At 35.8% G+C, this 27,845-nt stretch overlaps 1 protein-coding gene across 1 annotated transcript in view; it reads left to right on the top strand.

Annotated features, from left to right (window-relative positions):
• PTPRN2 (protein tyrosine phosphatase receptor type N2) overlaps positions 1 to 27,845 on the top strand; it is a 634,908-nt gene that overhangs the window by 286,696 nt on the left and 320,367 nt on the right. The gene's annotated exons all lie outside the window — the stretch shown is intronic.

Raw genomic sequence — 27,845 nt, 5'->3', positions numbered from 1 at the left:
ACATGTCTGTTTAGCAGTCAGTACCACTGCAAACAGCGCAGACACATCCTGTTCTCCCAGAAGACTGACATTTAAAGGGGGAGAGAGTTGAGAGGTGAGTGGCATGTGAAAAATTGAAGTTTAACATCTTTAAGTCCATTAAAACTGTTTGAGACTTCCTTGTTTGTCAAGAAAACTAAATAGAGGCTTGTCATGAAGTTCCAGTGTGGTGAAAAACGCTTCAGTGTTGTCAAAACCTCATAAAAACACATTAGTCATTTGTAAAAGCTGATCACTTTTCTGATACTTTTTTTCAGAGAGCAAAAATGTTATTACACCTTAGCCTTAATTTCTGGAACAAAAAATGATAAGATATGCCTTTTTATGTTGTGCTGTTTCAACTATTTCAATGACAAGTTAGTCTTGGAAGTAAAGACTGCATTTCTAGAATTAAGCTGCTTCTGAGTAAGTACCAGTGTTCTAAGGACTCCTGTTGGCTCCTTTTCAGCTTGGCTGTTAACTGTAGTATGGAGTTGTTGACTGAAAAAAACCAATTTTTGCAAGGTATCTGAATTTATGACTGTTTTGTTTCCAAATGACTCAATTGATAGACTTTAAATAATCAGAAGTAAACAAGTTGCAATATTGCTTGAAAACAGAAACAAGAAAAGTTCATGTAAATAAACACTGGGAGTTCCAATCTGTTTATTAACTTCTACTTTTGCTTCACCATGGATGAATGTAGTTACAGAAAAAACTGGGGTAGCCCCCAGGCCAGAATTTTCCTTTGCAGAACCCTTTGCATTGGAGAAGGGTCTTGTTAACTTGTGATTAAAGAGTAGCAGGGTCAAAAAACCGTTGTTGTGTAGTGTCAGAACTACCAATTTATGATAAGCACTGAATTATGTGACTCGTGAATGGGTATGATTTTTTTTTTCCTGGGAAAAATTAATATGGTTTTTTCATAACAATGATCTTCCCTATCTTGTAAACTTCTTGAATCTCTCTGAAAGGACCAACAAATACGATGCTGTTGGTAGAGCCTGCTGGATTGCCAGAGGCTTTTGGCAAGATCTTCCCAGAAGTTTCTATGGAAATGAATTGTTTCTTAGAATGTGGAATATGGAACAGAAAAATGGTGAATCACTAATTGGTTAGGAGGCAAGAAATGGAGATTAGGAAAAAAGTATTAGTTTTCTAAAAGGCTAAGATAGTGAAAAAAAAAGGTGGAAGGATCTCTGCTCAGAGTGTAACATTCAACATAGTGATAAGTGAATTAGAAAAGAGAGTGAGCAGCATGGTGAGAAATCCTGCTAATACTGAATTATTCACAGTAATAAAGGTGAAAGTTGGTCTTAAATGTAGAATAAAGCTGAGTGAATGGACTCAAAATGGCAGATGAATTTCGTTGTAAATTACTGTAAAAATTTCATAAGGAGAAAAAGTAGCTTTGCATACAAGGTCTGCATGGTAATGTAGTTAGTGTAGTAATGGGTAATTTAATGAAAATGACAGTTCAGTCTCCATTATCAGTTGAATGAGGAAAAGTTTTTTTAAGGATTATTTGAAATGGAATAGAAAACAGAATAATAGCATTTGTTCTTTCGTAAATATGTCCTTTGCCTTTATTTAAATACCACATATAGTACTGCTTCTCATACCTCAGATGGATTTGAAATTCTGGTTGAAATGGAAAGATTCAGGGAAAGGCAGAAGGCATGACTGTAAGTATGGAATATCTTCCATATAACCAGTGTTGCAGTAAGAAAGGAAACTTTATTTTGAAAAAAAGAAAAATAGTATGGTATGAGAAAGGTCTGTCAGCTCTAGAGTTGCGTAGTGAATATGGACAGGATGGTATAATTGCTTTTGCAGTGCAAGAACAGATGAAACTGGTAGAAAGCAGGTTTAAAATAAATCAGAATGCAGTTTATAGTTTTTCCAGTTGAGGATAATGAGGCTTACATGTATTCAAAATTTATACGTAAGGAAATTAATGGAATTGACATCCACTGAAATTCAGCAAGGCTGTGGAAACACTATCAAATCCAGGAGGTTCCTGATGTGCCTTGGCCTGTTCCTAACAAGCTACTCTGAAAAGTAAAGAATGCTGTGACTTCTTTATTTCAGCAAAACTCAAGATACAACATTCTGATTTTGCTTACCACTGGAATCAAAGTAGTTGTTTTCAACTTCCTTAACTTAAATGCTACTGAAAAAGTGAGGAGGTTCTGTGGACAAAATAATGCCACCCCAGAGAAAGGGCAACAAAATGGTGAAGGATCTGGAACATAAACCCTATGAGGAGTGGATGAGGGAGCTGGAGGTGTTAACCTGGAGAAAAGGAGGCTCAGGGGAGACCTCATCACTCCCTACAACTGCCTGAAAGGATGCTGTAGCCTGGTGAGGGTCAGTCTCTTCTCCCAGGCAACCAACAGGACAAGAGGAAATGGCCTCAAGCTGTCCTAAAGGAGGTGCAGGTTGGATGGCACTGAAAGGGTGGTTAAGCACTGGAACAGGCTGTGCAGGGAAATTATGGAGTCACCATTCTTGGAAGTGTTCAAAACCAAACAGACATGGCCCTTTGGAATATGGTTGAGTGGGCATGATGGTATTTGGTTAATGTTGGATTTAATGGTCTGGAGGTCTTCTCCAACCATAATGTTCCATGATTCTAAGAATTGCTGCAGATTCACCAATTTAAATTAATATTTTATCTACTTTTTATTACATTAATATCCCAAGCATTTTTTGACTTCTGTTTGCTTAGTAAATTGAAACTTACAGGATTTGATGACTGCAGAAAGAGGTTTATAGGAGTTTTACGTAAGTTCCTCTTGGTATTTCAGTGTGGCCATACTATTGTCATAAGTAAACCTTGTGTTTGTCTTTTACATAAAAAAATCTAAAAAGAACTCACAATTTTATCCATCCTTCAAATATTTTAAATTTAAAAAGTATCTTATTTTTCCTTTCTAACTCATGAAGTTGCAGTGCTTGTCAATGTACTCACTAATCAGTTCATTTATTTTAAGCAGACATCTTACTTCCAGATCTCTAGACCAAAAATAAATTCTCTTAAAAAATCAACAGCAGTATATACTTACATAAGAAGTTTTTTCAGGCTCTAGTTGTAATTATAAATTTTTAAAGTCAACAGTGTCTTGAAGAAAAGCATTGAAACTACTTAATTTACCAAGGGAAGCCAAAGGAGAATAAATCAATGCATACTTCCAAGGCAGGCACAGGTAAATGCATAGTTCCATGCTGCACTGCTATTAGGGAACTTGACATCCCTCCAGGAGCTTGGAAAGCAGATCTTGTTTACAGAAAATGAGCAGACCAAATGGACAGAAGAATTTCACAGTCTGTCACATCCTTAGAAATGAAAAGAATTTGGAAATTGAGGTAATCAGATGCCATAATAAATATAGGAATGTAAATTATTCAGATTTGCAAAAAGGAATCTATTTGTGCAGGTGTTATGTACATGCAAGTCTCACTGATGGCCACAAGAACAGTTTCTGTGCAGCAGTTTGGTCTCATTATTCATGTAGCATATATTTTTGTAACCAAAATGGATACATTTCATATTTTCCTTGCACTATTTAAGGCCTAAATACAGGGAACTATATTTAAAGTTTTCCATCCTCTTCTCTGGATTTTGAAAAATGTGCAGGTTATAGAAGACATGGGACTATTTAGCAGCTATGCAGGGAGGTGAAGGACTTAAAATATCCACTAAAAACCAGAGCTATGGAAGTATGATAATAAAAATGGTTGTCTCTGTTGTCTTGGAGTTTGAGATTTATTCTTCTTGGTGCACACATGACATATGTCTTGAGGCAAAATAAACTCTCTAAAATCCTTTAGAGACATTCTGGGTGATAAAACTTTTTTTTCCCAGCAATTCACGGTTCTGATTCTGTGTACATGTTTTGATTACTTTTGGTTGGTTTTTTTTTTTTTTTTTTTTCAGTTTCTAGGGCTATCTAATTATATGGAGAAGTTGACAACAGAGTAATTTAAAATTGTGAATAGCTTGTTTTCTCACATTAACAATAACTTTATTTGTTCTAAAGCAGGACACCCAACGTTTTGCCAGCTTCACACTCCTTGACATTCAAATGATAGAATACATCTTTCATCAAGTAGCTGTCCTCTGGCCTATTTCTGTTTAATAAGTCAGGTTCAGTGATGCAAGGTAATTTAATCTCAATGTTTTGAAGAAATAAACTTTCTCAAGACATAAGTTACCTGCTCTAGGAGTAATTACAGTTGGCATGGCATCATTTAGACAAACAAAGGTATATTTCTTTTCTCTTCAGTTTAAAGGTCAGGAGAAACCTAGCAGAGAACAATTATCAGTAAGATAACTGTATAGAAAAAATTGTAATATTTTTGATGTAGAAATGAGGAATGAAATTACTTTATATGTAGTCTAGAATCCTACCATTTAGGCAAGGACAGTGATAATTAGAGAAGTGGAAACTTCTGAAGTTTGCAAGCAAAGAATTTAGGCATCAGGTGCCTGTAATGGTCATATATATTCTGAACACATGGAAAAGAGATGTAGGAGAGTTTTGGGCACAGATGCTCCCCACTGCTGAAATGCCTTTTAGTGTTAGAGTCATGCTTACATTTCTTTTTGTATTGTATTGAAGTGCAACATTTTAGGTGTTCAGGTGAAGACTGAAAAGCAAAGGGCTGTGGGCATAGTGTAGGCATGGTAGTGATGGGGACCGGAAGAATTAAAGGCTGTGCATAACCAGATATTAGGGAATTAACAGGTCTTGTGTGCATGTTCTTGTGCCTAAGATATCTTGTGATACGCACCAATATGGAAGGTCAGAAATTTAGATTTATTTAATGTATATATAGGAACAGAAAAGTTTTCAATTTTAATTTCCATAACTTTTACCTAAACCATTGATTTGGATGGTTTTGTGGTTAGCTTTATTTTTTTTCTTTTGGAGTGGAGCCTTTTTACTTTTCTGTTGCCCTGTTGGTTAAATTCACATTTTCACACTGTGTATGGTCTGAATAGGGCTATTAACCTGACTTAGAGAATAGGTTGTTGTATCATATGAATTTTTTGTCTAAAAATCATTTCTCTGTGAGGGATTTACTTCTGAAAATAAAACATCACAAAATTAATTCTGCTGAAACACAAAAATGCAAAACATAATGTATTATTATTCAAATTTTACTGTATTATGCAATACAGCAAGCTGATTTGAATAAAAACACTGCCTCAAAGTTATTGGAATATATTAAAAACATATAGAATTTCTCAGCAGTTTTAAATGACTGCAAATGATTAAATCTGCAATCTTACAGATTTTGAGATTTAACATCTACAAATTTTGGTCATGTCTCAGCTGAGCTGAAATTTCCATGACAAAAAAATTCACTGTCAAAAAGTTCTATTGTGTATGTGAATATTTCTGTTGAAGTTGGCAGCTTTAAACAAACAAAACACCATCCTTAGCTTTTAGCCTTAAACAGTCCTTTTGAGTTAAATTAATACTTTAAACCCCTTAGAGTTAACTTACCCTGTGTAGTGTTTCCAGCTGCTGGTGTGTGATTGGTTTGGATATGGTCCAAGATATCATATGGTCCAAAGTGGTCCAAGATATCATAGTTCTGCTCTTAATTAGGATGACTAAATGGCCAAGCTCTTTGTGAGTCTACATCCAGTTGGTAAAGAAAGTATTTATGCCTTATTCTGTCTCCAGTGTACTGCTTCTCTTGCTGACATAATGAAATTTTTTGTGCTGGTTTGCTAATAACATCCAACTTGTTTTTCATGGTGTCTGTCAGTGCAGGAGATACGAATTCTGTGTCATCAAAAGGAGGAAATTTCAATTTCAAAAAGCAAAATCACTATAGCCAGCCTTGGTTTTCTTGTTGATTCTTGGCGTAAGCTTTGCAAGTCTTGTGAGAAGTCTCAGCAAGATGAACTCTTGCTTCAGGCACCAACATGTCCATGCTGGCAGAGTGTCTTGGTTCATTTTTCTACCCCATAGCTGTGAGCAGTGATGGTTGTTTTGAAAGTATTCATGGGTCAGTCACCGTCAGATCACAATTCAGCTGTGATGAAGTAAACAGAACAAGTTTAAAGTCTTCAGGTGAATTCCTTCGCTCTATCTAGATTTTGTAGACTGTGCAATAAGATATCTTGCTCTCTGAGATGGTAACAATGAATGTGTCTGTGAATAATTTGAAGTTCATCTTTGAAGAGAATTGACAGCTTCTGTGTCAGAAACTTTGAACAGCATAGCCAGGAGGCTGTGAGGTTCATTTGATTTCACTTGCCATGTCCCTGGTTTAAGTGGGATTACAATTCTTTGGTCTATAATGTGAAACGTAAAGATTTGACAGGTCTTTTTCTGTTCCTACCTCTCATAAGTCTTGTGGTGTAAATCCTGATTTCTTCTACTCAAGCCTCCTTAGTTCGCATTGTCCTTTTTCACCTCCTGAGCTCTCTGTACTGGATTGATTTCCTTTCACCTACTGGATCATCAAATCTGTCTGAATTATTTTCCTCAAATCCATCCATTGCTGAATAAAGGATGTCATTATGGTTTTGAAGATTATTCAGAAACTGAACTGTCTTCTGCAGTACCAAATGTCTGATGCAATGATTAATGAGTTTTCAGGATGGCATTTCTTTCCCATCTTGTTCTTCTGTTGAAAAATAGAACAAGTGAGAAGCGCCGCGGTTCAGAAAATGTGTCTCAATCCTGAAGAATAACAAGTACCTTTGGTTATGACTCTTCTCCATGGACTTCCTTCTAATTATGGTATTCATTTCTGTGATAAGTAGGGGTAGAATTCACTTGAACATACACCCCTCTCCTCTAAGAATAACTGTGAGGTATCTAATTTTAGAGTGAAATATTTCTTGTCTTTAAAATCACTTTCTGTTTTAATAGAAAATTGCAGAACTTCCTCCTGTTCAACTTAAAAAGTCATGTCATCTATTCCAGCATAAACCTTTAAATCCAGCTGCTTATTGGGAATTGTAAAGCTACTTAATTTTGTAGAACTGGGGAGGAAAACAAAAAGAGCTAATTAGCATTATGTAGTTAATAGTCTTTCATTTAAAGCAATGACAGTTTATGCCGTTGCATTCTCATGCCTCTTATTTAGACCCATTAATAGAAAACTGTCAATTAACTAAAATAAGGAGAAACACACCATTGGTGTAGAGCAGATATTAGAATATTGTGGAATACAATAATTAATAGCTGAACAGTAGTGTACCAAAGGTTCAATGGAAATACCAGAATGGAAGCTTAGATTGAAAGTCATGTATTTTGTTAGGTGTTTTTTTTCTGAAAACTATAAGCAAGCCTATGGAGACTGGTAAAATAAGTCTTCCATTTAAGTAATTTATATCGTGGTTCAGATGTTAATAGAGATTTTTTTAAGCTGAATTTTTTAAGAGCCCTCTGTTAATATATCTAAATGCATTCTAATAGTGGAAATAGAATTCATCTAAATCTGTTGCAGCTGTCGAAATGTTGGGCATTTATTCAAAAATATTTGCCTAGATTGCATCTACATTCAAAGAGAAATGATAGATTATATGAAGTGATATTTATCATAGGTGGGTAAAAGTTTGAGAGAGAAATCATCACTAATGTCCACAGAATCACTGAGATATTGTTGGTGATAGAGCTGCCATACATAGATCCTGCGTGTAAATCTGGGGAAATTGGTGGAAGTCAGGATGGTAGAATTTAGTAAAATGGAAAGCTTCTTCCTGTAATTGCTGCTTGGTAACAAACTCAAAAATATATTTTTTTTTCTATTGATCTCTTAAAGTCTTCTGGTGCAAATCCTGATTTCTTCTGCCTAAGTCTTCTTTATTCACATTGTCCTTTGCTAAAGTATTTTAAAGCTCTTTAAGGATTCAAAATTAATTTAAGAGCAAGTAAAAATACAAGCATTTAAATTTTGATAAATATTCCCATGTGTGATAGTATTAAATAATTGAATTCTTGCAGCTGTCTTCTTCACACGTACAGATCTGATAATCCAGGATGAAACTGCCCTATAGTTGGAGTGCAAAGTGGATTTTTTTCAAGCCAAAGAAATCTCCCAATACATTTTTGACTATGGTGGTGGAAAGTCTTTTTCTATTTAGACTTGCTGCAGATTTCCATGCACAGATATTTGAAACTGTACATTTTAGGTGTAGGAAAGTTTTCAGTTGGTGCAAATCAACAAATAGCTGCTCTAAAATCCATGGCACAGAGAATGTGTGACTGAAACAAAATACTTTTGTTTTTTTGTACAGCAGCAGTACTGGGGGTCCCACTGTGTCCATAGAATCAAAAAGTCCCCACACTAAAATATTTGAGAACTAATTTTATTTCTGACTTAAAGCAAGCAGAAATCCCCAGCCCCAAGACAATTGCTTAATGTTGTATTTCACCATGTTATTTAGCCAAATTGCTTCTCTTTCACATTTTCATGATAAACAGCACGTTTTCCAGGAAAATTGAAATATATATGCATTATGACATATGCAGCAATAATAAATACAATTCCAGACATCTCTAAATGTTATAGTCCTTTAATAAAGTTTTTGCATTTTTTGTGCTGTACACATAAGATACTATTTCCATTTATAGCAGATCCCAAGCATATTAAAACAAATTGTTTAGGAATGCAACAGAAGAAATCTGGTAATGCAAGATCATGCATTGATCTTTGAATGCATTGAAAGGCAGCTTTTATAAAAAAAAAATAGTTGGGCTGTGCACTTTTTTTTTTTATGATTATGTAACTTTCTAGGCAAGCATAAAGAAGGGAATCGTAGAAACTCTGATTTAGGTCAGATAGCATTGTAACCTCATCTTTACCCTGAAAAGAACAGTCAGTACCTTTTTTTCCTTCCCATTAGACAGATTGATTATAACTTCTCAAAATGTGGAACAACAAGATTAACCTAACGATTTTAAACTGTGCATGCAAATAAACACTAGGCACCATGTGGAACAGGGATAATGTGGAACAGATAGTGTTCTATTTCAGTTGGTACAAACAGGAAAATAGACTTTATCTGATGTAACTAAATATCCTATTTTTAATATATGAAATTGGATGATTAGAAGTCTTGTGATTTTAGCTGATGGCTTTCATATGAGCCAAAGAATAAAAATTGTGAGTGAGAGCAGTGCTACTTCAGGAGTCTATGAAAAATAGTTGTTATTTAAAACACAGGAGAAAAAACAGAAAATCAATATACTCATCTGAGGATCAGGCTGTTTTCCCTTTTACCTGGAGAAAAGTAATAACATGAAAAGGCCCTTCTCCAGAAGTGTGGTGTTTTGGTACACAATGTAAGGACAGCTGCCCTGAACTTGGGAGCAATTTGTTCTCTTGCTAAAACATGATTTACAGGTTGACATCTTGGGAAGGAGGCACAAATGTGACCCTGGATGAAGGGGCAGGTGGGGATTTCTGGCTGAAAAAGGCTTAGTTGGAAGGTCCAGGGGATTCACATGTCATCTGTCTTGAAAATAGGCACTTGCACGACCTTCTGCTGCTGATAGCTCATGGAGGGATGTATCTGAGAGGGGAAGTAATGAGCTCTTGATAGTGGGACTAGGAATTATTTGAGAGCTTTGGGAGAGTTTTTGAAGATAAGAGAAGTTTTTTGGCAGTGCTCAGAAGGGCACACTTGTCAGCAGTGTTCAGATCTGTGTGTTAACATTGCCTTCATTTTAAGCAGTCTTTCTCCTACGGACTGGAGGCTCCTTCAGCAGCTGCTGCTCCTGCCTGATACTGTGCACAATTCTTAGGGAATGTTGGGACTACAAGGCAAGGGACTTGATTTGCATGAATTGTTTGTTTTCTGGACTATCCATGGCTAAAGAAGTTTATTTTTTTTCCTCCTTGAGTTTTCCTGAGCTCCACATATCCATTCTGACGTGCAAGATAAGTCAAATTTATCACATTTGATCTTGTTCTTATCTGGGGATGATGTTTCCCATTGTTTGACAAAAGTAGTTTTCAGGATTTAGAGATAATTGACCATTGAATAATCTGCAAATACTTAAATCTTTCTAGAATTGCCTAGTCCTCAGGAAAATGTTAAATCCCTTTGTTATGTTTAAAAGATATTTTCCATAAATTTGAACTTTTCAGATTAAGAAAAACTGTATGAATTTATGTTGGCTGAAGTCAAAAGACATCTCTAGATTTAATCTAGCCATAGATTTTTCAAGTAGTACCTGTAAATCCTCTTTTCTCAGTTTTCTAAATTGTAAATCTGAAATATGAACAGTAAAAGGCTTTTTATAAAAAAATAAGCTATAATGTATAAGTTAATTCAGAGGATAGGCAGTACAATCACCATAGGATAATTATGATCATTTTTATCTGTGCTACTTCTGCTGCTTTTAAATATATTTTTTCCTGGTTGCATCAGTGAAACAAAATCAGGATGACAACAGTCATAAAATGGTTTTGGTTGAAAGATCCATCTCATAGGTTATTTAGAATGTCCCCCAGAATTGTGATCTGATTGGCTGGCGGGAGATCATATAGCAAATATTTGATAGTCTGTTGAAAAAAAAAAGACCAAAAAAAAGAGAGATGAGAAAAAAAATGTATATGCCAAAATCCAGAGGGTGCCTCTTGGCAAAGTTTTATAGGAAATTTAGATCAGTAACAAGAAAAGGTAGGTAGCTACACCCCATTACTCCTTCCTAAACAGCCAGGTAATTACTTTTGGCATTTTGACAAGTGTTTGCTGGAGTGAAGGTCAAAGCTGTCAGCAGAGAAGATCTATGCTAATCTGCTCAGCTGGAGAAGTCTCAGGTAGCTAATGTTTTGTAATTAGAAGTTGTGGAAACCAGTTTTCACTCTAGTTTTGCACTGAGCATAAGTGAATTAATAAAACAGAGTAATTTCATTTATCAGAGTTCACAAAAATTATCTTAATGGGTGCTTAGGACTAAAGATCCAATATGAAATTGGAGAAATATGGGAAATCTGTGGTGCAGAGTAAATGTATATTTGTAAGCATTTATATGTGGTATTTTATATATAGTTGTGGTATTGTTTTATATATATGTGTGTGTGTCTACACGTATATTTATCAGACATGTTTATAACACATGTGTATTTGGCTATTTATGTACACAGAGATAAATAATGATAATACTTTTAATTTACATTGAAAAATATTAATAGAAAGGAAAGTGTATTGGTTTAGGGCAAATTTGTTAAAGAATCTGCAAAGGAGGGCCCCTCCAGAAAGCGAAACCCACACGGCCCCTCCCCCCAACCGGTTCGGGAAAAAATTCCTCAGAGAGAGGTGGAAAGAACCTGTTTATTTGACTGGCCCTGCACCCCCCAGCACACAAAATGAACAGTACCCGATGACACCGCTCTGAGAAAGATGGCAAAATCAGAAAGTCTCTTTCGGGGGTGGTGGTTGCTCTGTTCTCAGTCCCTCCGGCGCTGGGGCAGCCGCTGCGGCCGAACCCTTGGTGTTCCCGGGTCCCAGTCCGGAGCAGGTTCGAGATGGTCACAGGAACAGGAGAGGAGAAACAGTCCAGGAAGCAATGTGGACTGTTTAGCTAGAACTAGCTAATAAGCAGAGGCAGAAAGCAGAGCAGAAGCAAGAGCAGAAAAAGAGAGCAAGCAAAAGCAGCAAGCAAAAGCAGCAAGCCCAAGCTGGAAGTAAAAAAAAACAGCTCTGTGTACCGCTTGTCTCTGTGTCCTGATAAGAGAAACCCAAACAAAACTTCCACTCTTCAGGGCCGGTCTTAAAGGCACAGAACAGATGAATGGGGATATACAAGCATCATAACGTCACCCCAGGACAGAAAGGATGCACTTATTCTACTTTAAAAAGGTACTGGAAATAAAAAAAAATTGCAGGAAATTTCAATTACATGAATGCAAAACTTCAATTCAATGCATGCAACATATTCCCATTTTCTTGTGGGCATTTTCACTTCATCCAGCGCTACTCTGTGAGTGGATTTGTTTAACTGAGAGGGGTTTTAAACTGCTAAAGTTCTTTTACAAGGTATGAGAAAATATGAAAGAAAAAAACCCAAACAATTGTATTGATACAATTATGAAAACAATGGAGATTTTTATAATATGTGTAGTTTTATAATGTTGATTGTCTTTTCCTGGTGTTATATTTCTGTCTTTATCAGACTAAACTAAAAATTATTGTTCTCGCTTATCATGGTGTTCTTTGTGCTACTGAAAGTGTCTGTATTGTGTGTATATGTATATATATATATATATATGACAGAAACAGGGAAGGTTTCAGTGGAGTTCAAGGTGTTCTGTCTGAAGTCCAGACAGCCCCTCAGGTCTCCAGTGATTTCACACACAATTAAGTGTTCGTTCCCTCTGATTTTCCTTCATGAACTAAAATACCCAATATAGGTATTTGGTGACCATGAAATTCTTACTGTACATGGAGAAAGAATGCAGACCATCAAAAAGTAATGGTTTGGGACTGATTAGTGTGTACTGTGGAAATGAAAGTAAGGATTTGATGGCCAGATCTTAGGTCTAAACCAAATGAGAGAAAGTTGCAATATTTCAGTGGTTGCAGTCAGAGCTGGACTAGAACTTCATTGGTAGCAGTCAAAACATACTGGTGTTTTACTGAGTAGTTTTTAACCTTGATCAGCTATGCCACACAAACTATTGAACTGTTACCAATCAGGAGCCATGGGGCTGTAGCACTGAGGAAAATACTCCTCTGACCATTTTTGCCTTTACATATAATCCAGAGCAAAAAGAGATAAAGCTTTAAACCTAGGTCTGAAGAATGGTAGGTTAATCTGAAACAAAGACTTTAACTGAGAAAAAGATTATTTTTTTCTTCTGGATTTCATGATTGAGGTTTTATAGGAAATGTTTAAACCTTTTCTAACTGTTACATCATTTCAGGGAACCCACAACACAACTCATTTTGGAAAGAGATCAGAAAATGCTTCCTTTTTTTCCTCCCCATCCTTCCTTCTCAGAATGGATTTTGTGCATTATATTATTCATTCTGATATTTCTTTCCTTGGCATTTTTCCTCTTTATGGGTATCCCCATGTATTCATTCTCTTCATTCATTTAACAACTTGAGGGTATATCCTGCGCCCATGTGCAGCAATGTAGCTGTGAATCTCACATTAACATTAATGGGAAATGTGCAGTGAAAATCAACCACACTGGGTCTGGTTACTACCCTTGGCTGTAAAATGAGTTTGCACAGGAAATCATTTCCACTTGAGGACTGGGAAGTCAGAGAGGTTATTATGTTATTTTATATTAAATTAAGAATATTTTAACTTTTTTTTACATGTGTTTCACATTGAGAAATCCACCTGATATAGAACCCGTTATTTTATGTTGCAACTTAATGTTTTTGAAGATAAGTCACAGTTTAGGCGAGAAAATTGTTTTCACTTGGCAGCTCCAAATACTCTACTTTCTTTAAGATTTAGTAAAATATGTTAATAACTATTATTTGTTGGTAAGTTAATATCTTTTTAACTTTATGTTGAAGAATCAGATGCCCCTCTCATGTTTTCTGATGTAAACATGTATGGATCCAAACATTTGCCATGGTTTTGCCAGTCCTCCTGAAATTCTGCTTTTTTGTCTGATTCCTTTTCCTCTCATTGTATCCAAGGCTCTTTTTCCTGCTGGAAGCAAAGCTCTCATAGAATAACTAAATATCTGAAATCAGTCCTGGGGACAAAAAAGAGCTGGAAGCTGGGAAATGTGATAAGGCTAGAAAAACAGGTTTGGGTAGATGTTTGCCTAAGTGACAGTATGGACAAGGAAGCTGATTCTCTTCTCTGATTATTAAAGTGGTGATGAGGCAGTGTTTGGCTGTTTATTACATATTTTTCTATATATTGCTTTTGCTTCTGTGGTACTCTTTGCCAGTCTGAATAAGTGCATCCATCTTTCACTTAATATTGGTTTCTTGCTGTGTTAGATGTAGATAAGGAGCATCAGAGAGTTTAAGAGCTCTAATTTGGTTAAACTGTTAAACTGATATCCATTATTAACTGATATCTGTTATGCAGCTAACAACCAAAAATGTTACAGTTGGCAGATACTTATGTGTAGAGGCGTATGTACCAAAATGAATTATAACTTGCCCTTAAGAGTTTTAAACAAACTTAGTGGAATATTGCCATACAGTTAAATAAATCTTTGCTTCAGACAGAAGGAAGTCAGCATCTAAGAATCCTCATTCCAAAATGCCGTTACATCTCAGATTTCTTCACTGAGAAAAAGCAGAAATGGGAGCTGTCATGACAGAATGGTCAGTAACACAGCAGAGAGTCACAGCATATTTTCACTACCCCATGGACACCTTCAAGTTCTGACACTCTTGGGAATAGGCTTCAATGTGGCTTTTAGTGTGCATCTAGTAATGCACCATCTATCACTGGTGCCACTGGTGAGCATCCTTCCTGCTCCTAGTGCCTGTTCTGGATAAAAACTTGCAAGTCACACTTGTTCATTAAACCACCATTATTGGTTTAATGAACAGTGGTATCATAAGAGGTAAAACTGAGTTTGGGGTAGATCCCTGCAGGAATATGAAATCTGTTGTTGGTCAGGCCCTACCCTCTCCCAGGCACTTACATGGGAGAGACGTGCTGAAGTTAGATAGCACATTTATACCCTTTATATTTAAAGGTACTCTTCATTCTTTTGACACCTTTATCACATTAGAGAATTCCTAGAAGTCAGAGTACGTATTTTTTGAAAAAGGTGAAACCAGTTGTATTTGATTTCCATACTCTTCCTTCTGAGCACTGCTGGAGATATGATACATGGCTGAAGGAACCAGCTACAGCCATTCATATAGAAACCAACTCCAGGGCAAAATCACTTTTAGCGATTTTAAATGGACTCTGTCTTTCTCTGTGTTGAGACACAGAATTCTTTCTTGAAATCATTTTTCATTTCTGAAACTTCAGTTATAGGAGTGATTTCCACTCTTCACCATTCTGTTCAGGAACTGTTGTACCTGATGGAAATGCACTTGAGTGCATCTTCTGTTTGTCAAGATCTTCAGGAGTTCTTGAATGCGTTCCAAAATGTGCAGATGGGTTCTGCCCTTGTGCCAAGGGAGGTGGAAGCCACAAGTCTCCAGCAGCGTGCCAGGGAGACCAAGATATCACAGCGACTTTGTCAGAATCACTTTTAGAGGCTGGTATTTATAATGATAAATCAAAATGTTTATGATTTGTTGTGAAATAATTATTTTTAATTCTGAGAGATGTCCAGATTAATGAAATACAGCTATACAGAACCTCTAACACTACGTGGGGTAGGACACAGAGGAAGGTCGTGCCCCCTTAAAATACCTTTCATCTTTTATTTCCAAGAGTCTTTAAACTTTCAAAATGCTATATATCTGTGGAGCTGACATTTATGTTTTCTCCAGAAGATTTCTTGGAAGATTGTTAGAACAAAAATTCCCTTCAATGTTTTAGATTTCTGATGAATCCTGACTGATGATTATCACATTTAGACATGACACTTATTTTAATTGTTAGCTAAATTCTTCTGACAGGATTTTTGTATATAGAAATTAGAGAGTTCCTTTAAATTTATATGTTATAAACCTTTACAAATTTTCAAAAGTATGCTTGGCTAGTTCATCTTTTATCCTAACCCTGGCATATTTCTTTGAAAACACTGCATATAAAAACATGACATTCTAATTTCCTTTTTCATTAATATTATTATTTTAGTTTATGAACATTCTTTGCTGCTTTCCAAAATCTGCTTCATTTTTAATTTTTTAGGGCATAATTTCCCACATTTTAATAGAAGATATTTCTTTTTATCTGTAATTAAATCCATAACTTGTTATTCTCAGAAGGTTATTATGGATTGTGACTTGACTGTTACAAAAAATGACTTAAAGAGGCTCCTAATATCAATTTAGTGTAAGGATTTAATTTATTATTCATTAATTTTGTATTCATTGTAATAGCAGTAATCATTATGAACTCATTGGGTAGGTATGAGAATGTCAGGCACACTATATTTCCATAGAAATTTAGTTCATTAGTCATCTTTAGCAAAACATAAAATATCATTCATGCGTTATTGCTATCACTTGTTTCTCTTTATAATTATATGCCAGTTATTTTACATAAATATCTTCACATGTGTAAGTGGTGCTGGAATTTAAAAGTTTCAATACATGCATAAACTCCCTTCTCTGTTCTTATGGCAACATAAATTTTGGTGGTTTAAATCAAGACAGCTTCACTCAACTTATGACAGTATACAGGCTAATTTCACATTTTATTTTAAAGAAAACACTTTCAAATATTGTCAGTTTACATTGGCAGAATGTGTTGATTTTTTCAGTCATACACTTCTACTTTTTTAAAAAAGCTTTCAGTTTAGCAATGTAGAATTCTAATTTTTATTTCAAACTAATTCATAGGTTCATCGGAACATTTGTAATTTCCTATTTTAAAATGGGAATTAATATCTTCTCTTCATTGCCATTGAATATTTTGAAATTTTCAGAATAAAATTGTAATTTTTTTCCCATAAATACCTCAGGTGGATCATTTGTAACTGTCCCATATTTCTGAGACTGCATCCTTTCACAGGTAAATGATTCTGCTCATGCTAAAAATGAGTTGACTGAATGCCTTGGAAAAAACCAAGTGTGTTTAGCACCGTGCTAACTAATTACAGTGGCTACCTTGCAGCTCAGTGCTGAATTGGATTTGTCCTTCTGAGCACGGACCCAATCAGTCATGGTCAGTATTGTGTCAGCTAACTCAATTCTTTGTAATCAAATTTAAATGTAAGAGTGGATTTCGTCTCCTCTAACTCAGGTGTCTTTCGTTTGAGCTGCTTTAAGTATAAGCCAGTCAACCTTGGCTCCTGTTCCAATCAGTGCAGTGTAATAAGTGCTTCCAGAGGCTAATACATTTCATCCCATGAGAGGTGTCTGTCTCATCTGGAACTCCTGTGTCTCATCTATCTCATACATGTCTATCACACTTATGATTGGTGTCTAAGACAGGTCAAGTGTATACCATCCCCCCGAGGATCCTGTTGTTGTCCATTAACTACAACAGGAGTCTTGCTTAGATTTTGGACTAAACAACATCTCCCAGTGAAAGCAAATCCCTCAGATCTCTTTCAAGCACCCTTAGAGCACATTTCTGAATTAATATGGCCATGGAAATCTTATGCTAAGGGAAAGGCAGCATTTTTTGGAGCAAGGAATTTCCACTTTCTGTTGTGCAAAGAGGATGTGTTGTACCTCACTAAACCCAGCATGGTCTGGTAGCATTCTGGGCACTGAGCAATATTTTGGCTGCCAGAATCTCTTTCAGAAAAGTGGTGTTTTCTCATGGCCCTCAGTCACCTTTGGCCACCCCATACTGATATCTTAGGTGCTTGGGTCACCTCAAAGGGCATGTGCTGCTGTGTTTAGTCAACAGAATAAATAAGTGGGGGAAAAGGGCAAAGGGTAATATTTTGTTGCCAGTGGCTTTTAAAAGTAATTTTCAAATGGTTTATTCTACTTCAGTGCACATCTAGCATCAGCTAAAAGCAAACTCCATTCACTTAAAAAAATTAAGTAGGGCACTTAATAACCCTCTTACAGAAATACCTGTAGCAGTTTCAGTTCTGCAGCAGTCATTGCCTTTAACTCCTCTTCAAACAGTCTGCCATTTTTTGGCAAATGAATTTTGTGATGGAAGTAATGTCACCAATTTGCACATCGATGTGTGGGAACAGCAGGTCTTTTTGAAAAATGTTGCAACTGATATTTAAATTGATTTATTTAAAGTTTTGATATAAACTGTCACTTATTCTTACCTTTCTCTCCCAACCTGTTTTCCTTCCACCTCTGCAGAAGTGCTTTGCATTATTGTGGCCTGGAGCATCCCTGAGTGTTCTTCTTAGGAGCATCTGATTCCACAAAATTATCCAATATAGATAAGCAATGCTGTTTGCTGCACAAACTGCATATGTATAAGCAAATCTCTGTCTAAATTACTGACAAGAACAGCAGAACACAACAGTGAAACTTGAAATCCAAAGTGCATGCATTCTAAAAGTCTCCTCTCAACTTTCTCCTGATTCTTGGAAAAGGCTTTTGTGATTTTAAAAGATAAATAATCCTTACTTCATTATTTCCTGACAATATTTGTAGCAATAGAGGCAAGGAGATCCCTTCAGGAATTGGCAAAACTGTAACTTGAGTCTCTGCTCAGCATCACACCATAGCATTCCCATCGTGTTTGTTTGTCCTTTTAGGAGAAACTTTGGTGTGTCTATCCTCTTTCCTGGGTATTGAAGAAAACTTAGGCACAAGGCAGCAGCCAAAGGAAACCATTCTTACATCATTACAAACCAGCTGGAGAAGTGTGTCTAGCTCAGCCTCTGTTAGGGAGATATTTGGAGGTTAGCAGACCTTCTGTGAGACCTTCTGGTGTATGCTTTGTTAAAAAAAAAACCCAAAACACAACAACATTAAATTTGGAGAGTGAGGGAAAGTGATGTTCTACTTGAAGAGAACAAATATTTCAGTGAATGTAATTCTGTCAGCTGTTAAACTTAGACCATTAACCTCATCAAGTATGCAAGGTCTTTTTGTTTGTGCCACTTCCTAATATAGCTACTGTGTTATTAAACAATATTTTTCATTATTTTAAGAATAATTTCAATTTTAGTTGTGTTGTGAATAAAAATTTCAAGGAATGCCATTTTGGACATATCTTAATTAGCAGCTTTAAATGTCATTGCCTTTAAAAAATAAGGAAAAAGCCATATGCTACTAAATCACAGATGTGATATTTGTCACTTTTACTCAAAGTGCTTTTCAATTTTTCAGTATTTTCTTGTGATTTTTCTCAGCTTTAATAGAGAAAATATTACATGCATTGTTGGTTGAACTGTGACTGAATCATCTCCCTATTACAGGCAAATAGAGTCTCAAAGTCACCAGCTGAAAAGTTATACATTCTCTAAAAAGTACACAGTATGACTCTTATGGCACTGAGAGTTAAAACCTATACAACTTATACAGCTCTGTTAACTTGTGAAAGATTTTTCCTCCAATGAAGCTGGGTTTTGGTTTTTTTTTAATTTCTCTTTTTCATACAGTAAGGTATATCATCAATAAAGATAAACTGAAATGACTTATTTTTTATCCACGTGATATGCAATTTCACACTGCTGTGAAAGAGAAAACCCCTCTAGAAAATTGTCTATGTATGATTCTTTTTCACAGCATATTTGGGCAATAGTGGAATTTTTCTCTCAATAAACAAAAGCAAAATCTCATTTCGTTAAGGATATTTACTGATAATATCCCCCAATTTTTCTGCCTTTTATTAACTACATTGGGAGCTTATGCAACCAGCTGATATGTCAGCGTGTCTCTTCAGACACTCAGGTTAAGATGTCTCAATTTGAGAACTGAATTCCACCCATACCTTCCCCTGAATTTGATGCCCTGGCACTTTAATGCTTCTCAATTGTAAGCACCAAAAAAGCTGGCCATGTTTATTAAGTTTAGGTCTTCCTTGGCTTTTCTGCCCAAACTATGAGAGGCACATTTCAGATGGCAAGTTAGTCTGAAACAAAGCTTGGAGAGTGAAAATTATTATCTAAATAAGAGCTCATTTAGGGCTTTCTGTCAGTAATTAAAACATTGGTAGTTCCGTGATGTTAAATAGTGATAAAGTTTCATAAAGGGGTATCCTTAAATTTTAGGAAGGTAAAAGAAGAAGAGGTTTTCTTCTGGTGATTTTTCCCTGTTGTTTTACAGCTACAATGGTTTGTACTTTTATTAAGCATCTGTACCACGTTTCCAGCAAGGATAAAATAAATTGTTAGATACTTGATTTGAGTCTAGTAAAATAACAGTTTTCTTCTTGCCATATTTGAAAATTTTACATCACTTATTGCTATTAATGTTATAATGTTATCCTTTTGATAGCAGTTAGAGCTAATCAACAAATTCCTGTTTTCAATGTATTTTGGTACATTCACAATTCAGATTCCCATTAATATAGACTAAAGCTTGTGATGTATATTGAAACTTGTTAAAAAGATTTTTCACATTTGGGTTTAAAAATAAACTGAATTTAATTCTGCAATAGTAAATCTGTCAAAAAAAACTATTCTAAATTGCTGATTTTAGGTACTAGAAAATGCAGAAATCTGTTCTAATTTTTGATGTATATATACATATTAAATGAAGTGACAGAAACAGTTTATGGAATCAATAACAACTACAGGCACATAGTTATTTTATACTATATAAGACCTGTCCTTTTTGTAATTTCAATATCAAGATGTTATTTCATTGTCCAGATATTTCTATTATTTCACTGTTTCAACATCCTACATTTATTTTGAAGTGCCTCTCACTTACATTTCTTATTTCAGACTCTGAAGTGATTTATGTAGTTCATCTCTCTGTGCTACAATACACATAAGATGGAGTAATAAGCACATGCAATTGGGTAGATTATCTCTCTGGCAGAGACACACCATTGCTGTACAGAAAATATCTCTGTGCTTTTTGTTCTTTTCTTCCCTTTTCTGGTTTGTGTGAAATCAGAAGGAGATTATATGGATCAATTACCCACATTTTATTTACATGTGAGACCTCATTAAAGTCAGGGCTAAGGTGACTTTTTTTTTCCTACCATGCTCAGAGGTACCCTAATCTGATTTTCATAGAAAACACTGGACTTCAACTTGAATTGTTTGCTGAATATATCTAGTCATGTACGCAGACTTTTGCTCTACAACTAATTGATTCTCTTCCTTGTGTGTTTATTCCCTCTGGCCTGTACTACAAACCATGATGCAAATCTATATAATCAGTTCTTCCTGATTAATTTCTATGGATGAAGTTCAGTCTGTTATCAGAAATTCACTTGAATGAATATATGAATTCACCATTTTCCTGGGCCTTAGCAAGTTTGAACCTTTAATCACAATGCTAGTAAAATTCTGGGAGGAGATTCTCAGCTGTTCCTATAGAAGCTGTTAGGCTTTGCATGGAATAATTGAACATTCACTGACCTGGAGTGCAGGAGAGCAAAGGGAACATTGCACTGTAGCAGTTTGATGAGTCATCTCCAAGTCCTTCCTTTTGTTGCATATTTAATGTAAATTGGTGAACTTTTCATTGAAAAAAGTGTTGAAACTGAATTTTTCTCTTTGCTGTTTAAGGAGAGTAGCTACAACATCCACTTGTGAGCCCAGTCATTATTGATTGACCCCAAGAATTTTTCCTCTTTTGAGGGATCATTATGATCTATCTGACAACAGTGTAGTTTCTTCTAGTGTTTCATAATCTGTGCTAGCATGAATGCATCTGTAGAGGTCTTGGCTCCGTGCTTCAGAGGAGGTCCACTTACTTGTTTGTTTTTCAGTTGCAAGGAAGGTCAACAAGTAATGAATAAATGTCAAGAAAGATCACTTATGAGAAGTGGATGCTCTGCATAATAAACATTAGCACATGTTTAACAAAAAATTTCCTCCAGTAGAAGTCGTTCCCATATTAATTTAATCCTGCTGTCTAAGATAATACAATCTCTTTGAAACAGTCTTGATTCTTAGTGCATAGGGACCTTTTCTGGATCAGAGGCCAAATTTCCATTACCTGATGAGCTAATCTGACGTGACAGCCTCATATGCAGATGGGGAATCTCTTGTCAATAGTTTTCTTCAGAGACAAAGAGAAACAAATGTCTATATTCATTCTCTCACTTCATGCATGAGTAACATTACCTTTCTATCTTCCTTTCACTCTATTCAGGTAGTCATTGAGAATTTAAATATAAGCTTTTGTGTTCCTGAGTTAGCTTATGAATGCAAAGCTGTTTACAGAAGACTGGCATCCTTGTCTGTTTGTTTAAGTACAGTATGTATTTTGACATGTAAATTTACATGAGGCATATTTAATCAGTCACAATGATATGCTAATTGGATTCCTGTATGAACTGCATAAAAACAGCATTTGAAAAAAAAATTATGAAGGGAACTTATTACCAGCTGAGACACTTCCTAATCAGTAATATGCATCATCAAAATGCACAAGGATAAAAGTGGTAGATTTCCAGGACTTTTGTAACCAATTAAAAAAAAAAAAAAAAGAACTAAAGAAAAAACTGTCTTTTTCTGAGCAGCCTGAAAGTTAGAAAACAGCAACAGAAATCCATAAATTAGAATGCCAAAAATCTCTCAAATGCCTCTGCAGGTTTTGGATGTTGTTCACTGACATAATTTGTGTTCTGATAAGGTTATAGGTTGATCTTGTCTCCAAAAGAGCACTGACATTTAGACTTCAGCTCTGTCTGCCCTAGGGATTTGCTCAAGCATTTTGAATATAGTTTTTAAATATATATTTTTATAAGTAGCTCTGACTTTTTCAGGTGGCAGTGGTTCACTTTCAAGCAAAAGCAAGACGCGCCAATGTAAACTAGCTACTCCATATCTGCATTTATAAGCCTACAGTACCCTCCCATTTCTCTTCTTTTTATGTACCTGAATTTCCCTGGTAATTAAAGATTTAAAGGTGATAGTCTTTAGCAGTTTTTTATTAAATGTATCCCTGGATCTATTCTGATCACATCAGACTCATTCTAATTTCTCTCTTGTGGATCACTCTACCGGCATAATTTCTGGCATAACACAGCATAAGTTTAGAACACTTAGATTCCCAGACTGATTAAACTACTCGTTTCTGGCCTTTACTGAAAATAATCTTAATTTCCAATATTTTACCTAAATTTGACTGCACAAATCCCAGACAATTGCAGACACAGGTAAGGCCACAGGATCTCCAAATTAAGGGATTTACCTTGCAAGGAAAGGAAGAATTTTACCTGAATTCAGTCCAATAGAGAGGAAGCAGTGAAAAATTATGCAAAGCTTTTAAATAATGGGCTGGAAGCCACCAGCACTAGCTGATGGGGGAAAATGGATAAATAGGTTATCTCAGTTTTCTTACGTCAGTAGAGTTTAGTTACATGGATAGAGCTGAAATATGTTTTACTGACAATCCTGAGAACTGAGCTCTTTCTGAAAATAAACAGAAAGGAAAAAAACATAATGAGTCTTCCCCAAAAATTTGTCTGCAGATATCTCACCTTGGGGAGACTGGGAACCTCAGTTTCCCAGCCTTGAAGTTGACTCTGGAAAGGAGACTACTGGGAATTTACAGGGGAAAAAGGGGAAGAGAAAGCATCTTTTCTTTCCACACTGTAAATCCTGCCACACCCATCTGGGAGCTGAGCAGTACTGGCTCCAGAGGTGCTCAGCCAGATGCTGGCCTGGGGCTTGGGGCTGGCAAAGTGGAATAGGAAAGAACTCAGAAAATTGATTATTGTGTGTACTGGTTTTGTACCTCTCAGTGATGATGAAGCATAACAATATATAGAGACTCTTGGAGAAAGGAATGCTTTTTCTTTACTGTTGGGCGTCCTAACTGCCAAATATTTGAATGTACCTATAGTTCCTCCCACATTCAGTCTAACATTCATATTGTGAGTAATTTATTTATGTATATGTTGGATCAGACAGTTCAGGTGAATACATATGTAGCCTTTGTATTAATGACCCTAATTATAAATAGAGGACTGTTGGGAAGGAGCTTTTCCTTATATGCTACTAAGATAGAAGGAGGAAGAGAGTTGGTATATTAGTGCTTTTTAGGTTTGGAGAGCTCCAGTGTTTCTGGTAATAACACTAATATGCTGTGCTATTATAATATAATATTAAATTATAATCATATATAATTTTAATTTTCTTGTTGTTGCCTTAATTTACTCTTTAGCAATACATGTGTCAGGAAAGTAAAAGACTATTTGAAATTTAAAATAAGGAAGTAATTGACTTAAATAATTAGGATGAAGTATTTTGAAAGTTACGTAGTTAAGATGTGGATTTTGCTGTAGACATTATTATTTTGTTTACAGTAGCTTTCTTTGCTTTGTGGCTGAGTACAGAAGCTGAAAAGAAAGTAAATGTTTGGTGTTTGTCACAGTCTTTCTCATATTAAACTCAATCAGTTTTGTCACAAACACCTTTAATTTAACCAGTGTCATTTCTGTGGCCTTAGAAAAGTCCCCTAGATCTTTTTTTGAGTGGGAAAAATAAAAGAAGGCCTAACACAGAAAGTTTTCTGAGCCTTAATAAAGATTTCAAAGAGCTGTGCAGCCCACAGAGGAGAAGAGTTCTGAAGCAGAAACTGTAGTATGGGGTGATGAAAAACACATCTCTGGTTGCCCAAATTGTTAATATCCACCATTAATTGGCTTTTATTTCCTATTCCTCACCATCTCTGAACAAAGTTGGTAAATAGTTACATTCCTTTAGTCCCAGCAGTGTGTGTCAGCCTTCTAAGGTGGCAGGAAAGTGAGCACCTCCTCTGCATGCAACTTCCCCATGAAGTGTGGGGAGGTTTTGCTGCACAGTTTAATATTTTAAGGTGAACATTCTGGATCTCCTTCAACATAGGTAAAGCCAGAACATTTGTTCATTTTTTTTTCCCTTGAAAAGTAAGGATGCTCAAGTTATGGGAAATTGCACATTGTGTATGCATGTATAATGTATGGAAAATATATTTTACCACTTGGATCTTCCTGAGATTTCCATAGCAGGATAACAGCAAAAAATTGCTCAGGCTTCTTTGTATTAAAGACCTCTGCCTCAGTTTCTGCACATTTGTTAATGAGACTGCAATCTCATTAAAATCGCCACATATCACACTATAATTTTCTGAACTGTAATAGTATTCTCAGTGTTTCTGTTGGTGGATTGTGTCTAGATAAATGGCATTGATCATTGATCATTGGAATTATCAGAGGGCTGGAGCACCTCTCCCAGGGAGAAGAGTTGAGAGAGTTGGGGTTGTTCAGCCTGGAGGAAAGAAGGTTTGGGGGCAACTCATTGCAGCCTTAAGGGAGCTAGCAAAAATGAGGAAGTTTTTATACAGGCAGATAGTGATACAACAAGGGGTTTAAGCTGAGAGAGGGCAGTTTTGGATTAAATATCAGAAAGAAATTCTTTATTGTGTGGTTGATGAGACCCTAGTGCAGGCTGCTTAGAGAAGTTGTGGATGCCCCTTCTCTGGAAATGTGCCAGGCCAAGCTGGATGGGACCCTGAGCAGCCTGATCTGGTGAAAAGAATTCTATGATTCTAAGATTCTGGGATAACAAATGTGCAAAGGACAGAACAACCCTTGTTGAGTTTTATGGAGTTCTAGTTTCAAGTTTTTACATTAAAGGAAGCCCGTAATCAAATCAGATTAGCACATCATGAAAAGCCATGTCAGTGAGTTATGACTGAAATGCTGTTCTACTTATGAAAATGAATATAGAAGACAGAATGAAAATAAAAATTAAAAATACATAAACAAGCAAGAAAATAAGAAAGATAGTAAGGGGAATATGATAGAATTGCAATGGATACAGTGATGTGCTGAATGAGATTATAAATGCTCTGTCCTGTCTGGAGTAATTGCCACATCTATGTTTTGTGACCCCGTTAATGACTGTTTGATAGAAGTAGGCAACCAGGGAATCTGTGAGCAATTCAACTTGGTCCTGAGCACTGGTGAAAGACTTGACTGATAATGTTTCTCTCAAAGAACTGCTCTCCAAGAGAAACCATGTTGTACTTAGCTTCAACATGCCAGCAAATGAAAAAAAATCTGCCATTCCTGTGCTTAATTTCAGAAACAGAAAGCCCTTTAAGTCTAAATAAATAATATATATTAATATAGCTAAAAATATACAAAAGGAGCTGTGAAAAATATTAAATGGGTTCCAGTTCTACAGAGATTATTTAAAGAAATCAGATTAGGAATTCAAGAAAAATTCTTACTATGTAGTAAAAATACTTCAAGAAGACCGAAATCCAGACAGCATGGTAACACAGAATGAAAATACAAGTCACTTAAACATATATCAAGAAATATAAATTTTTCGAGGGAAAAATTAAAAAGAATGTTAATTACAAATGAAGTATGAAAATGTAGTAAAGTAGGCAAAAAAGATCAAACAAGCAAGTTGCAGATTCTTAGAAACCAATAGTAAACAATTTTCAAACTCACTGGGGACAGAAAGCCTTTCACAGATTCCATAGGACCAAAGGTTTTGAAAAGTAGCTCTAAGAGAAGGACACCATAAATAAAAAATAAATAAAAAAATAAAAATGTTAATTTGATAAGGCTATGCTCACTATTTAAGTATTTTTCAAGGTTTTTAAGAACTAATCTTTCTTTATGGGAAACTTCCTAGACAATGTCTGAAATTGAATCTATGGAACAAATAGACAAAATTAGGAATAATAGGTCACCTCTGCCAGATTATAGTTGCTCTAAATAATTCAAATTCTCCAGAACGAAACATCTGAGTCAGTAGGTGACATGGGGAAGCCCCATTGGTACAGACTGGAACACAGTAAATATAACAATAGTTTGTAGAAAAGGCCACAGAGAAGATTGACAGAAATGACAAATCACTGAACCAAATATCTGTATTTTTATAAATTTGAATAAATTATTCCAAATACTAAATCAGTGGGCACGTGGGTGTGTATGGCACATTAGGAATGACTAAACTTTTAAAAAGAAAAGTCCTGCCTCCCAGCTTTAGGCCTTTGAATTCAGTAACAATTGTGTATTAGAGGCAGATACTGTTGATAATGGGTCCCATGGAATTCCAAAGGCTTTCAGCAATATCTCTCAACAAAGCAGCTAAGTTGCTCAGGGATAATAGGGAGGTCTTCACATGGATAAATAGTCTGTGAAAAGAGAGGCAGATGAGGGTAAGAATAAATGTTCCATTTTCGCAATGCAGAGGTGTCGCTGGCTGAATTCCACAGAGGTTTGTGCTCTTCAGCAGATTCAGAAGTGATCTGTGAAAAGGACAGAATAACTTGTGGAGGATGTTGAGGTATTCAAGCTATTCAAGACTGTTTAACATTGAAGAAGGACATATGAGTGACTGGGCAATAAATTAGCCAATGAAATTCATAAACATTATAAGATACTTAGGGGTGAAAAAACCCTCAGTGTTGACTTTGCATATACAGTGATGGACAGTGAGCTAACTATAAGTACTTGGGAACGACATTTCTGCTTTCAATGTATAGTTCTATGAAAATACCAGTTCAGTGCTCAATAGCAGCAACAAAAGCAAATTCGTTGTTAGGGAAGGAAAGAGAGTAAAAAAGAGAAAAGATCATACAAAACCATGCTGTGCCTGAGTTCCTAAATGCATGAAACTCTGTTCCCCTCCCCTCCAAAAAGTATATTATTATGAGCAGAGATATAGAGAGGCGTGACAAGGAAGATCAAAGGTATGGAACATCTGGTGTGCAGGGAAAAATTTAATAGAAGAGGAGCCTGCTAAGAGTGATATGACTGATGGAAAGATATGCTAGAGGCCTGTGAAATTGTGACTGGCATGGAGTCATTGTGTAGGGCTTGAATATTTCTTCTGTCTTCAGAAAAGGAACCAAGGACCATCGGTTTTGTTATGTTTTATATAGTAAACAGAACTAACATTGTATATTCAGCATCCTCATTGATAACTGTGTGGGACCAAGCTGTTACCAAGCAGAAAGAAGGAGCTTTGCAAACAGTGCGCTATCAAGCAATCAAAGACCTTGCCAAATTTTTTTAACACTAAAGTTTATGTTGATTTAAAAACCTTGATGGGCAAGTCAGTGGAAGAAAAATACATTCATTTACAAAAGGTAAAGCACCACCTCTGACTTAAAAATTTCCTGACTTGTTTTGCAGCACTGTTCTGGAAATTATTTCTACTGGGCC

This window comes from Zonotrichia leucophrys, chromosome 2 (assembly GCF_028769735.1).
Source record: "Zonotrichia leucophrys gambelii isolate GWCS_2022_RI chromosome 2, RI_Zleu_2.0, whole genome shotgun sequence".
In the NCBI taxonomy this organism is placed as follows: domain Eukaryota; kingdom Metazoa; phylum Chordata; class Aves; order Passeriformes; family Passerellidae; genus Zonotrichia; species Zonotrichia leucophrys.
The sequence above is the reverse complement of the archived record's forward strand: the minus strand, read 5'-3'. Positions and strand labels throughout refer to the sequence as shown.